The 14,368-nt window shown below is 37.4% G+C and overlaps 1 long non-coding RNA gene across 1 annotated transcript; it reads left to right on the forward strand.

Annotated features, from left to right (window-relative positions):
• Positions 1 to 6,873: 6,873 nt before the first annotated feature.
• On the forward strand, positions 6,874 to 14,012 carry LOC148130529 (uncharacterized). Its single transcript, XR_015749859.1, has 2 exons — positions 6,874 to 7,098; positions 10,987 to 14,012. It is a non-coding gene; the product is annotated as an uncharacterized LOC148130529 (long non-coding RNA).
• Positions 14,013 to 14,368: the final 356 nt, after the last annotated feature.

A 14,368-nucleotide genomic window follows, 5' to 3' on the forward strand; every position in this document is an offset into this window, starting at 1 on the left:
TATTCTTTCCCACTGAAGCCCATCATACAGGAACAAGCAATTGCAGTTTTCATGGAAACTGAAGGGCTTTGTAGCCCTGTATTTGATTTGTATTGGGCTAACCAGCATTTGGATGCCTTTGATTAAAAACTTGAATCATGTCACTAATGCCAAAATTTGAAAAGAAAAAAAAAAGATATTGGGAAAAAACAACACACTGAAAAATGCTGTGTGCTTAATTAATCTTTTCCAAAGCAAGCTGTCTAGACAGCCAAACAGGTTAGAATAAAAGCAAGATGAAAGGTGCAAAAATTCAAAATATAACCATAGCAACAATAATAAGAGAAGAAAGTAAATTAAGTCTATGCTAAATCTACAGGGAACCTTGACAAGACAATGAAAAAGAGGGAAAACAAACAAATATTCTCAAAAACACACTAAAGTAAGGTGTGAAATTAATGCATGTGGAAAAATTCTATATTCAGTTTTCTGAACTAACTTGACAGTCTGGACTACAAAGCTTTAAGTTTGATCTCACAATTCTCAATGGGCTACACAGTTATTAAAAGATATAAGGACTAAATGAAATGGGGCATGCAGTCAGATTGGTCAGATGTAAGATTATCTTTTATTGTTTTATTTTTAAAATAGTGTGTGTGTGTGTGTGTGTGTGTGTGTGTATATTTCTTAAGTTTTGCGGGTACTTACATGTATGGCCTTCAGCTTTGTTAGGTATTTTCCACGTCATAGTAGTGGTGCTTTTAAAGTAACAGCGTTTCAGCAGAATCTCATCTGCCAGATGAGATTCTGCTGAAACTGTCACTAACTAAAAGCACCACTACTATGACGTGGGAAAATACCTGAACAAAGCTGAAGGCCCCCTCTATACTACATACATACAAACATACATATATATCAATAGCATTTAGACTTATATACCCCTTTATACAGGGGTGGGATTCAAAAATTTTAACAACCGGTTCTATGGGCATGGCTTAGGTGTTGGGCGTGGCTTGGTATTAATGTGACTGGATGGATGTGGCTTGGTGGTCATGTTATTGGCTGGGTGTGGCCAACTCAGTATCACTCACATCGAGGCACACATCTCCTCACCTGGCCTCATGACTGTGGGGATGCTGCAACAGTCGTAAGTATGAAAAATGGTCATAAGTCACTTTTTTCAGTGCCATTGTAACTTTAAATGGTCACCCCACACAAGCAAAGTACCAGTAAAGGAGGGGAAAAAAACTCCAGAGATGTTCCTGAGACAGGAAGTCTAGTCCTGCCAAGAATGTAATAAGGGTTAACGGAGAAGCAGTTTCTGTAAGCAACACCAAAATTTTTCCTTCCCGCCTTCCTTACAGGATTAGGCCAGTAATTTCTTCGAACAACCGATTCTCCGAACTGCTTAGAATGTTAACAACCGGTTCTAGCGAATAGGTGCGAACTGGTAGAATCCCACCCCTGGCTTTATAGTGCTTTACAGTCCTCTCAAAGCAGTTTTACAGAGTCAGCCTCTTGCCCCCAACAATTTGGGTCCTCATTTTACCCATCTCGGAAGGATGGAAGGCTGAGTCAACCTTGAGCCTGGTGGGATTCAATCTACCAAATTGCAGTAGCAGTAGCTTGCAGTACTGCACTCAAACCGCTGTGCCACCGAGGCTCCATTATATTATATTATATTTATATTATATTATATTTATATTATTATATTATATTATATTAATTATATTAATTATATTATATTATATTATTGTATTGTATTGTATTGTATTGTATTGTATTATTATATTATATTATATTATATTATATTATATTATATTATATTATATTATATTATATTATATTATATTATATTATTATATTATATTTATTATATTATATTATATTATATTATATTATATTATATTATATTATATATTATATTATATTATATTATATTATATTATATTATATTATATGCCACCCATATCATCAATAAAGCAACTCTGAGACTCTTTTGTTTCAGCATTCCTGGGACTTTCACTAGTCAGTTTGGAATGACATGAAATGAATGCATCAGGGAGGCAAGAAGAAAGGATTTGGAAACATACTAAATGAAAACCAGTCTTTACATAGAAGAGTAATAAGTTATTAGTCCAGATTCTGTAGTGTATTAGCTGTATCAAAACTATGAATAATCATTTATCAAATAATATGTTATAAACACCTTGGTTCGTGCCATATGTTTCCAACAGCCTCAACCAGCATAGTTAATAGGAAAGATGGGTAGCCTTTCCTCTACAGTACATAATCTACATTTACATAGTAAGGACTGAGAAAGGGTATAAGAATAAAACAGTAACTGAGATAGATCAAGAAACTAGAAATCAGTGTGATAAAACTGAGGTTACTCATGCATAAATATAACCTTATGCCCAAGATTTGAATAAGCTTTATTAAGCTCCATAAAGATGCTTTACAGTAAATATGCCTATCATAGATTTTATTTTATCTCTGCTTGAAATTAGTATAAACAATAATAAATGTATCTTGATTTAGAAATATTAATGAACGGAGTTGAAAAGAATGACTGATTCAGTGAAAATTACCAAAATACACATAAGAATAATGTTTCTTTGGCGACTATACTCTGAAAGCCATTGAAGCAAATTCTGTTTTAATCATCAGAATAAACGATGTCCAGTTGCTAGACAACATAGATGCTTGTTATAGAGCATACTTAAACTAAACTACGGTGTGGTAGTTTCCTAATGGAGTCACCACCCTGATTCCTTAATATTACATTTCTCCTAAAGCCTTTCTTCATAAGTACAAATACTGTAAGTGGTAGATATCTTAAACCAGGCAAAATAGATGGTCATTTTATCCAATAACAGACTCTGTTGATACTTTTACAGTGTTGTTATACAATTTCCATATAGCTATTTTCCCTTTACAAATACTGTGTGAAACATGCCAATATGTCTAGAGAAGCCAGTTATTCTATTTCTCTAATCTGTGTTTCATATTTAAATATTTGGGTTTTTATCTATCAATCCTCTTCCAAAAAGGTTCTCCACTAAAGAGTCATTTGTTTTAGCCGATCACTTTCGAGTGCATTTCTCTAGTTGGATACTATAGAAATGATCCCTGTGTTTTGCAATCAGGTTTTAATGTATGTTGAAGTGATTTAATGTTGTCACATATGAGATTCTTCTTGCTCAAGCAGTCAATGCATTCTACCATTCTTTGCACCAATAGATTACTATCAAATAATCACTGGCTCTAACATTGCACTATGTGTAACTTCCTTCCAGAAATGAATGACAAAAGAAAAAAGGCAGAGGTGCTCATTCAGCCCCACGTACATCCTGGTAAACCATTGAAGATCTGAACAAATAAGTATTCAGGGTGCTACTACAGGAGATCTCAAATTTAGGCAGTTCCAGCACCCATGCAAGTAAAGACGGACAGTAAAGACTAAACATATCTCTATACCCCAGGAAATATACTAACATAAGGTTAGGGGGAAAAGAAAGATATTTAGAGTGATCAACTAAAACTTTTTGTCCATGTTTTTTTTCTGAATTCTCTCCACCCTCAGATTTTTACATTTGTAAACTGGTCTTTATTAAATTATAGCAATGTGGTGGTAAATGAGAGTGCTAGAGAGGAAGCAAAGGCATTGCTGGATAGGAGAGAGACTCTGTAATTAGATTTTGTATACTAGTCTTAGAAAAGCCAAAGACTGACTGAAACACAAGCATGCCCTTCAGAAAGTGACATCATGGAAATGATACTCTGCACCATGTGGTTGTTTAACCACAGTTATGGTAATTCAACGTCTGGCCCCTTGGTGTGTGGCTAAACAAGCCAAGATCACAAGAACAAGAATGGCTCTGGGAAATTTTTATTATTTTATTCTTTTCATTTGTGGAGTAGACTGGCTACATTTTCTGCTCAGTTTTCATTTCCCCAATCTTTGATTCTGAAAAGTTAGTGGCCAGTAACTTCAGTACAAAGAACCAGCTGAGCTTCATCTGCAATGTCATTATTGATGTTAGAAAGAAAAAAGAAAGAGAATTATGTTCTTCTGAACAGAATCAGATTTTAGAAGGATTCAGATATGTTATTGTGCTTCTTATTATTTAATGCAATTCCTTTTTTCCACAATCAGAGCTTGTTTGACAACAAAGCATTTATCTCGGCAGAGCGTTCCAGGCATCAAGACAGGAAACCAACAAACAAACCTTTCTTGGCTCTAACAATCATATTGGGTTTATTTCCAAATCTGCTAAAATACAAACTTAACAAAGAGATTGACTACCTTCCTATATGACTTTTCTTAAAAAATGATATTGGACTTTTGATTATAAATTATCAGTTTAATATTACTCCAGCCCAAACACTGTGTTTCTCAATGTTTCTCAGGTAGAATAACAAAGAACTATGAAAAATTGCATTATAAAACTTTTTATAACAAGAATATCATTTTCAAATATCTTTTTCACAACCAACCTAAAGCAGTATAAAGAGAGCATTAGTTTGTTCTTTCTTATAGGAAATTCACTATTAAAGATTTATTTTTATTTATTAAATTTATATAGCACAGCAAAATAAACACTCATCTCCATACAGTCACTCCGACCCCACTCCAAAGAAAGGGATTACAGGATTGTAAAAGAAAAAAAAAAGCAATGGACAGTAAATTTTCTTCCCAATTGTATAGCCTTTACTTGGACTCCCTTACAAATATATATAATGCTGGTTTAACTTTCATATGGAGTTTTCATATTGTTTTGTTTGCTTTGTATCACAGACTGCTATGGAAAGCAATACTGTAGGGAAACTAACATTATAGATCTAAAAGAAGGAGAGTGCCCTAGCTCCCAAGTACTGCTATGTCAAGCCGATTATGTTCTTTTTAAATACTGTTTCAGTAACTTTACATTAGCAATATGCTGTAAAATGCATAGTAACAACAGATCCAGACTTACTTCTTGCATTGTGGCAACCATTTACAGACAGATATTGACAGAGACAGATATTGATCCTTCATCCACTCTAAAATCAACCTCCACATGCATATTTCTGTCCCAGTTCAGAAACGTGCATTTCTTACTTATGTTGGCTTGATTATTTCTATTTGTTTGAGTTAGAAAACTTTCATTTTGCCTGACCTAAGCAATTTGTTAGCTACTTTTTAGAAGAACAACTATCTCTTCAACTGATCTAATGGAAAGTGGTAGTACCAATGTTTTAGGCCAGTGTTTCTCAATCTCAACAACTTTAAGATGTTCTCCCAGAATTCCCTAGCCAGCATGCTGGGGTTGACAAAGGGCTACTATTTTATTCCAATTGTTAGAATTGGAATTGTTGTGTGATACGAATGTTGCCGCTTTAAAACAGAGTAAGAAATTTTCTTTTTAATTACTTTTTTCTTTCCAAGCTTCTTGCCTTTCCTTTATCTTTTGTTTATTTATTCTAACAGTACAGTTCCACCATTTCATTTATTTTTCAGTTACCTGAGCTAGATTTCACTCTCAACTTTCAGATAGCCCAAATATTCTATGGTTTGTTTGGATGTTAAGATGAAAGCCTTCTACTTTTTTGCTTTACACACATCCCCCCTCGCACTGACACATAAAGTTAAATTTATATATACAGAATATACAATCTATACCAGGGGTATCAAACACAATTTCATTGAGGCCCAAATCAGCATTATGGTCACCCTCAAAGGGCCAGGTGGGCATGGCTGGGTGGTCATGTGCAGTGGTGGGATTCAAATAATTTAACAACCAGTTCTCTACCCTAATGACTGGGTGGGCATGGTCAACTTGATTGGTCTCACCCTTAGGAAATTTCTCTTTAGTCCAACTCACAATAAAATAGCACAATAAAATAGCACTGCTCCAATATTTAGAATAGAATAACAGAGTTGAAAAGGACATTGGAGGTCTTCTAGTTCAACCTCTTGCTTAGGCAGTATATCCTATATCACTTCAGACAAATGGTTATCCAATCTCTTCTTTAAAACTTCCAGTGTTGGGGCATTTACAACTTCTGGAGGCAAGTTGTTCCACTGATTAATTGTTTTGTGAGGAAATTTGAGGGAATCCTAGAAAAATGAGGTAGTCAATCTATTTTCCAAAGCACCAAAAGGCACAACAAGAAACAATGGATGGAAACTAACCAAAGAGAGAAGCAACCTAGGACTAAGGAAAAATTTCCTAAGGGTGAGACCAATCAACCAATGGAATAGATTGCCTTCAGAAGTTGTGGGTGCTCCCTCACTAGAGGCTTTCAAAAAGAGTGAGGTAAGTACACCCCAAAAGGACAGTGCCAGGAAACACTAAAACAATGCAGAAAACATAAAACAGCCATTCCCCCTTTTTTAAAAAGTCAAAATCCCAAAGCAAATGCAGCAGCTGAGAGGGAAACTAAGAGCAGCCACTCAGGCTAACTGAAAGCCTGGGAGTGCTGCCAAAAGCCATTAACCCTTTCAACTCTATTATTCTATGTTCTAAATTGCGTACTTCACAGCAGAAGCAATACAGCTGGCTGGATCACACATGCATTAAATTCAGGGCCTGTATGATCAAGCTGCATCATTGTCCCCTCCTGTATCTTTCCCCCCAGGAAGAAACAAGAAGTAGCCAACACTGCAGCAGCTACAAAAGGTCTTGGGGAAGTCCAGGGAGTATCAGGTGATCACAGAAGTGTCACTTAATACTCTTTATAATAAAAATGTTTGTAATCTTGTCCTTCTTCCTGAAGGGAAGAGGTTAATCCCATCCCTAGATGGGTGATTGATGGGCTTCCCTACCCTAATCCTGTCAGTTTCTGTTGCTTATTGACTAGATTCAGCGTGTGTGGCTGCATTCCAGCTGCAACACGGAGCTATTAACTGAAGGCAGGGAGGGAGGGAAAGGGAGAGAGAGAGAGAGCTCTCTTGCACTTTATTTTTAGCTGGTTCTCCGAGTTGCATAAGCAATTAACTAACGGTTCAGGCGAACTGGTGAGAACCAGCTGAATCCCACCTGTGGTCATGTGACTGGGCATGGCCATCTTGATATCACTCACACTGAGGGACACTTCTGATGGGCCAGAGAAGGCTGGGAGGGGTGATCCAGAGTGAGTACCAAAGCCTGGGTGAGCCAGCAGAGCATCGGTGCTTGTGCACAGCTAGGGAGGGTGCCTGCGGGGGAGTGTGGTGTGGTTGAACAGTGCTGGGTGTGGTGGTGGGGCAGCCAAACCGCCCTTTCGATTTTAGGCTGAAGTCCAGGCACGGAGGCAAGAGAGAGGTCTCTGCCCACTGCTGCCTGCCCATTGCTGCCTGTGGTGGGTTAGCATTTTTACTCCCCTCCCCATTGCAGTTCATGCAGTATTGTTCAACACACACCCCCGGCCCCCTCCTCAGCCATGCAAGATGACTAGATTTGGGGGCAATGAAATCCCTTGCTTGAAGCCTTGAAGGCTTGCAAAGGCCTTTTGTACCATTCCAGCCTCGGCACCAAGAGTGTTTACAAGCCGATGGGAGGCTTCAAGCAAGCGTTTCCTGCCCCAAGCTTGCAAATGCTTTTCATGTCAAGATTGGGGTAGCATGAAAAGTGTTTGCAAGCCGACAAGACTTTGGGGCAAGCCTCCCATCGGCTTCCAAATGCCTTTTGTACTGTCCCAATCTCAGCATGTTGTCTTGTGTGGCTGAGGAGGGGGCTTGGGGGTTCTAATGGTGCTGGGTCATGGTGAGGGGGGACGGCTGAACTGTCCATTTGGTTTTAGGCCACAGTCTAGGCGGAGAGGCAACAGCAGTGGGAAGAGGTCAAAATGGGAAGCCCCTGCCCACTGCTGCCTGGCCACGACATGCGGTAACTTCCTATTTTCACTCCCCCTCCCCATTGCAGTTTGTGCAGTTTGACTGCCCCTCCCACCATGCCCCAGCACCATTTGACACCCCTCCTCAGCTTTGCACAAGTACTGATGCTCTGCCAGCCCCCCACCCAGACATCAGAAACAGTTGCAAGCAGCCTTTGCCTGCCATCTCTCCAAGCACCCTTCCCAGCCCCGCTTCCCTGGGGTGGCACCCAGCTGCACTTACCTTGAGGCTTCTGCTGCTGCCAGTGTCCCCATGAGACAAAGGGAGGCAAGACCAGGCAAGGCCGGATGTGGTGAGAAGCCAGGCAAGGAGAGGAGAAGCCAGGCATGATAAAGCACAGCTGTGAGGGGTGGGGTGAGGTGGGGCAGGGCTAGGCGGGGCAAGGCGGGATGGGGCAAACAAGCTGCACATGCCCAGAGGGAACACCCAGCTGGGCCAGGCCAAGGCCGCAAGGCTGGTCCGTCACCTTTTCCAGGCCAACCTCACGGGCCTTGAGGGCCTTGAGTTTGACACCCCTGCTCTATACTATATTATATACATACAACAAAATGTCCAGGAACACCTGCTCAGACAGTGGGAAATGATTGGTGATTACTTTAAGAAAACAATTGATCATTACTTCTTGATAGAGGATGGAATAGAAACAGGAAATTACCAATGGGAAGACATGCTAGCCTGCATTCTAGATGGAATGTCTTGTAGGCTGATGCTAAGGCAGGATTTACTCAAACAGACTTGAGCACAGGACAGGAGCAGCCTAAATGTAGCTTATAAGGATATAACTTTAGCTACTAATGAATAAGTATTTTTATGACATAGATTAATGTTTTCTGGAAAATACTTTACATTGTGTTGTTCAGGAAGTTAGATGAGAAATGCTTTAACATGGAGGAGAGGAGAGGAGAGGAGAGGAAGATTATGAAATCCATAGTTAGATAATATCATACCTGATTTGACCAACTGAAGGTTCATAAAATGGTGAGGCATATTTGGATATAATGTCTTTGTAAATGACCAGTTTGGTCTAATAAAGCATTGTTTTAATTTGATCTAGAAATAAGGACTTTATTAAGAAGGTTCTTAGATTATGAAGAGACTTGTTGTTACATTCAAGCAAATACAAAGATGCTTTGTCTTCAGGCCTGTGGCAGTTAAGATGAAGAGGCAGACCTATGTATGTGCTCTTAGTTCTCTATCTAGTTAGAGAACAATTTAGCTAAACATCTGAGCAGGACTAATGAAGTTCCTCCAAGGATGAAACATGTCATCTGAATCTTTGATTCTGAAAGTCCCATTGCTGCCTACCCCCAAAAAGAGCAAAGGTATTTGAAATAAGGAAGCATGTGTTTCATTTATTCTGATTATTCTGGTATAGGCTTGAATCCATTAATAGGAATATTTTAGCATGATTATGGGGTGCAAAATGGAGAAGGCCAATTTTCTCACTAGAAAAAGACCCAGACTGTGATGGTTGGATCAGAACCCTTTTTTTTTTCAACATCTGGTTGCTATTCAATTTTGAGGATTTGGAACCCAACTATAATTTTCCCAGAGAAGCAAAACAACATTGGGTCAAACTGCTCTTAACTACTACCATAGTTAAATTCTTTGTGCTGTGTTTGTTTTTAGCTTCATACAGTGAGTAAACTCATACTGTTTTCCCACAATTTTTGTGCATGTTGTTTAGAAACAGCCAGTAATAAAGAATTGGTAATGAGAAAATCCCATGAAACTTAACAGTAATAAATATATTAACACCAGTTTCAGAATTGGCATGTATGTATGTGAACATATCCTCAAGCCAGCACTATTTCTTCATTTAGTGTAAAATTCTTGTTAGACAAGTAAATCCTTATGGTCATGGCATAGAAAATATATTGTCAACCTGTTCCACCACTGGCAGCCAATTCTATGCCAATTGGGGGGGAAAATTGGAAACAAAAGGAAACAAGTTTCACTAATTTCAGGTTTTTAATTGCATTTATGTTGTTACTTTTTTCTTGAAAGTTTCATTTTCATGGGATCTGACCTAATTTTATTCCCATCAGTCATCCAGCAAGATAGGTAGGTGAGGACACACACACACACACACACACACACACACAAAAGGAGGGGGGGATTAACTTAAGTCATTCAGAGAGCCACATGATTCTGTGGGAACTTGACTGACTCTCACTGCAATAAGTCTCTTAATTACATCTCACTATACTTTTCTCACGCATGTGTGCACATTATGGAAAACTCCAATTTCAACAATTATATTTCAGATGTCAAGACCTGGAAAATAACCTGCTCCTATTGTGTTGTCCTTATCACAAAAGATCCCCAACTTTTGTTCTTGATTACATCTTTTAACATACTATTCTCTAGCAATGAACGTTGTAAGCTAATAATATATAAAATCTGCTTTATATCATGAAACAGAATCAGAAAGCTATTTAGATTTTCAGGTACAACACCCAGTTCAGTACAGGCTTTTGAATTTAAGTTTTTCTGAGAAATTTTTTATCCAACTTCTGCTTGAACACATTAATCAAAAAGGAACTTAATAAAACAAGATAGATTCCACTGTTGAATTATTTGTAATGTTACTAATTGTACTGTTGTAATGTTGCTACTACTGTACAGATTACAGTTTCTAAAGATACTTGTAGCTGAGAATGAATAGTTCATTTTATAATCCTAATCACTGGAATTTTTTAGATAAAATATGTCATAAAAAACTTGAGATTGCTTTGTTCAGACTGAGCTATGGGAAACTCCAAATATTCTAGCCTGCCACATTTATTAGGCCAAGCACCAATGTCCGGAACCACTCATAAGAACTTTCCATAGTATTCATTGTGACTGTAAAGAAGAAAACTTTAAAAATCTGAGTTTGTTTTAACAACTCCGGGAATGGTAAGACTGTCAGAGTTCCTGAATAAAAGAATTTATAAAAGTCTTTGTGGTTGCCTATACTAATTTCTACCTCAGTTTGTTCTGCTGTTTCCAAATTCTGGGGTGTTCAATTTTATGCCTCCCACACAAACACCTTGAAGAATTCTTGGCTTCTGGTTCCAAGTCTATTTTGGAATATATCTCTGGATCAGCCCCAAAGTAAAGCAATTCTTGCTTCTTCTTTTATGTTAATTATCCGTCTACAGATAAAAAATTCTTGAAAGACATCTGATTACAACACTAAATAGTCAGAAATGAAATGGATTATGGGGAACAAAAGGAGAATGCTTGTCCTGGGATATACACAGAGATACCTTTCTGAGGAAATTGTAGACACTAGTTCTTCAATCAAGAGTAGTAAGTAGTGCAACACATAACAGAAGATATGTTCTCCTAGGGGAAAACAATGGCCTTAATAACTATCATAGCCCCCAAAGTCAGCTGTTTCAAAAATATTTTCTTCCCTTTACAGTGGGATATAATTAGTGAACACTTATGATACAGAGAGATCCTTATACATAAGTCACAAGTAACCGATTGAAGAAGGGTAAGGTTAGGAGAAAAATCCACCAATGCAAGATTTGTAGGTAAGTGAGTAAATAAGCACACATTTATCAGCCTAGATTTGTTTTCCAGAATGACAAGTACTAATTGCTAATGGTTTATGCACTAATTTCTTTTTCTTTCTTTTTTTAGGCATCTCCAGTGAAGCAGGTCTGTTGACTTAGAAAGAAAAAGTTTTATGTAAAAATCTTGTGGAACTTGTTTAACCAGAGAGAATAATAGTACAGGATAAGAAAACTCTGAGCATCTATAAATTATGAGAGATAATCCCTATGCAATTCTCAGAGACAGAGAATAAGGAGGTCCTAAATCCTTCTTCCAGTTATTTTTGAGTCCACAACACTACATGAATTTGCAATCTTTCACTGTTACTGAACTACATCTCTTTATTTCAAAAACAAAGAGTTTTTGTCTTAATAATGAGAAAAATTTGCTTGCTTTCCTATATTTTTTAAACTCCAAGTTCCATTTAGGTAAAGGCAATCAGAACTCTATCTTTCTTTTTTTTTTTTTTTGTACAGTCAAACATTACAAATTGTAATTAGGTGTGCATAGCTTATATGTAAGGCTGGCCTATTTCTATTCTGCATATATTTATATTTCATGAGTGTATGTGACCATGGAATATGCAAGTAAAAACTGCAAGGTCAAGGATGGCTGCTGTGGCTATCAAAGAAACCCCTCTAGAAGCCATTTTAATGTTATTGCAACTGGATTATACTTTTGGTCGCCATTAGCACCATTTGAGCTTGGTGTTGCTGATGTGTAACTATTTCAATCTGCATAGTGATTTGCAAACCATGGCTAAATAGGGAAATGAAAATACCTGGGATTATGAAGCATGCTATGGTTTGTTTTAATTACTCACTCTTAGTCTTTCCTCTTGCTGATGACTACCCAACAATGGTGAAATTGTATGCTGGGATACAATAAAGACCCAATAGTATCTGAGATAGTTGTGAGCCTAGAACAGAAAAATATACTGTACTACTTTTCACCCCAATAAACATTAACTGGTCCGAGATTATAATTATGTTGCTTTAATTGTATCAATATGAGCAAGGATTAGTATTTCCAGTCTGATACATACTCTTCATACATGGTTCATTTCCTATCATATATTCAGCACAGGTTTGTTCATCTTTACTGTTACTTTTGGCAGTAATTTCAGTTTATTCTTTCATTAGAAAGGTAGAACAGTTAAAGGATGGAAAAACACATCTGGTTTCCATGTGCTGGTTTCTCCCACAAATTCCAACATGAATTGCATTCTTAATGTGTTTGGTTTTAAGAAGCCACCTTCTTTGGCAGCTGGAACAGTCTTCTGATGTCTTGGTTGTAGGTTTAAGTGAAGGAAAATGAGCTACATGCTAACAGATATTTCTCTATTCATTTAAGAACAGAGTTGCTAATATGTAGTCAAGCACCAAACACACTCAGAATTATTTTCAACCAACTCAGGTAATAACTAAAACTGTAAAACTACTCTTCCCAGAAATCATTTAAATTCTTAAATTTAGATTGCAGTTTTACATTTTCTATCCCACATAAGGCAATTAAAACACAAAGGTAAATAAGGAAGCTCTTATGTGAAAGAAACTCATTTAGTATTTTACAACTAGACAGGTAATTTGAGTAGAAATCATTCAACTGGTACACTATTTCCTGATACCCAACCCTTTGTTCTTGTTTAATATTCCACATCCTGCTATTTTTGTACTCAAATGGTTGTACCATATTCACTTGTGCCAAAATGCTCCCGATTGTGGTCTTTTCTGTTTTAGATAAATCTAGCAATAATAGTTAAACTTTGATATATACGTACCTTAATTGGACCTTACAGAATTGGTGGCTCAGTCTCACTTAAGAACTGCCCTTTGAATGACTTTTCAAAGTTATGACAGCACTGAAAAAGTAACTTCGTAACTGGTCCTTGAACTTATGACCATCATAGTATCCCCTAGTCATGTGATTGTGCTTCAGGTGCTACACAACCTTTGGGCATTTACAAACACAACAATGGCCTGCAGTCAAATGATTGCCATCTGCGTGCCTCACAGCCAACTTCCAACAACAGTAAATGGAGAAGCCAGCAGTAAAATCACAAGTTGAGTCATGTGATGTCTCAACAAATAATTACAGCTGAGGTGAAATTATAAGCCCACCACAGTAATCTGATGTCTTGTTTAATCATGGCATTGCTGAGCAATGAGTTACTTATCCCAATTGTGATTGCTGGGAGACTGTATTTGCAGGTTCAAGTTACTGTGAAGCAGCAAAGCTTAAGACCAGAGGTCTCCAAACTTGGCAAGTTTAAGACTTGTGGATTTCAACTCCCAGAATTCCTCAGATGATTGTTGAAATCCATGTCTTAAAATTGCCAAGTTTGGATACCCCTGCTTAAGATCATATCTGGTATGAAGTTAAAGCCTGATAAATACATCAGGGAAAGCTGGCTCATATAGAGAAGAAAATAAACAGCCATTCATCAAAGGTCAGTCTTCAACTTTTGATCACGTACATTCTGCTATGCTGATTGTTGAAATTGTCCTGTTCTGATTTTGATTCAAAGCAAGGATCTATGTTCTTAGGTACTTTTACATAAAGAATAATTCATGAATACATTTGCATTAACATGTAGTAAAGAATGTTATATATCCACTTTAAAGTACATTGCAAGCTGATTTGATTATTCTGTTTGGACTGAACTTAATACAATAACAATTTCAATATTAGTAATGCCTCGTTCCTCCTCGGTCTGTCATGCTAAAGGACTAGGCTGTTAGTTAAAGTAAAGTTTGGGTTTGGTTTGGCCTGTGCCTTGACAGACCACGAATATGATCTATTTCCTGTCCAAAATTGATCCACTGGGGAAACTGAATGAGCTAAATGAACATATGTAGTAAATATGTATCTCAAGCTACTTTTTCATTCCAAAGGGTTTAATTACAAAGAACACTAACACTAAAAATAAAGGATTTGTATTAAGATTGCTTCTATAGCTGATGGAATGAAGCAGTTGCC

This window comes from Notechis scutatus, chromosome 5, assembly GCF_049901735.1.
Source record: "Notechis scutatus isolate UNSWTSFEM ecotype Mainland chromosome 5, rNotScu1.2, whole genome shotgun sequence".
NCBI lineage: Eukaryota > Metazoa > Chordata > Lepidosauria > Squamata > Elapidae > Notechis > Notechis scutatus.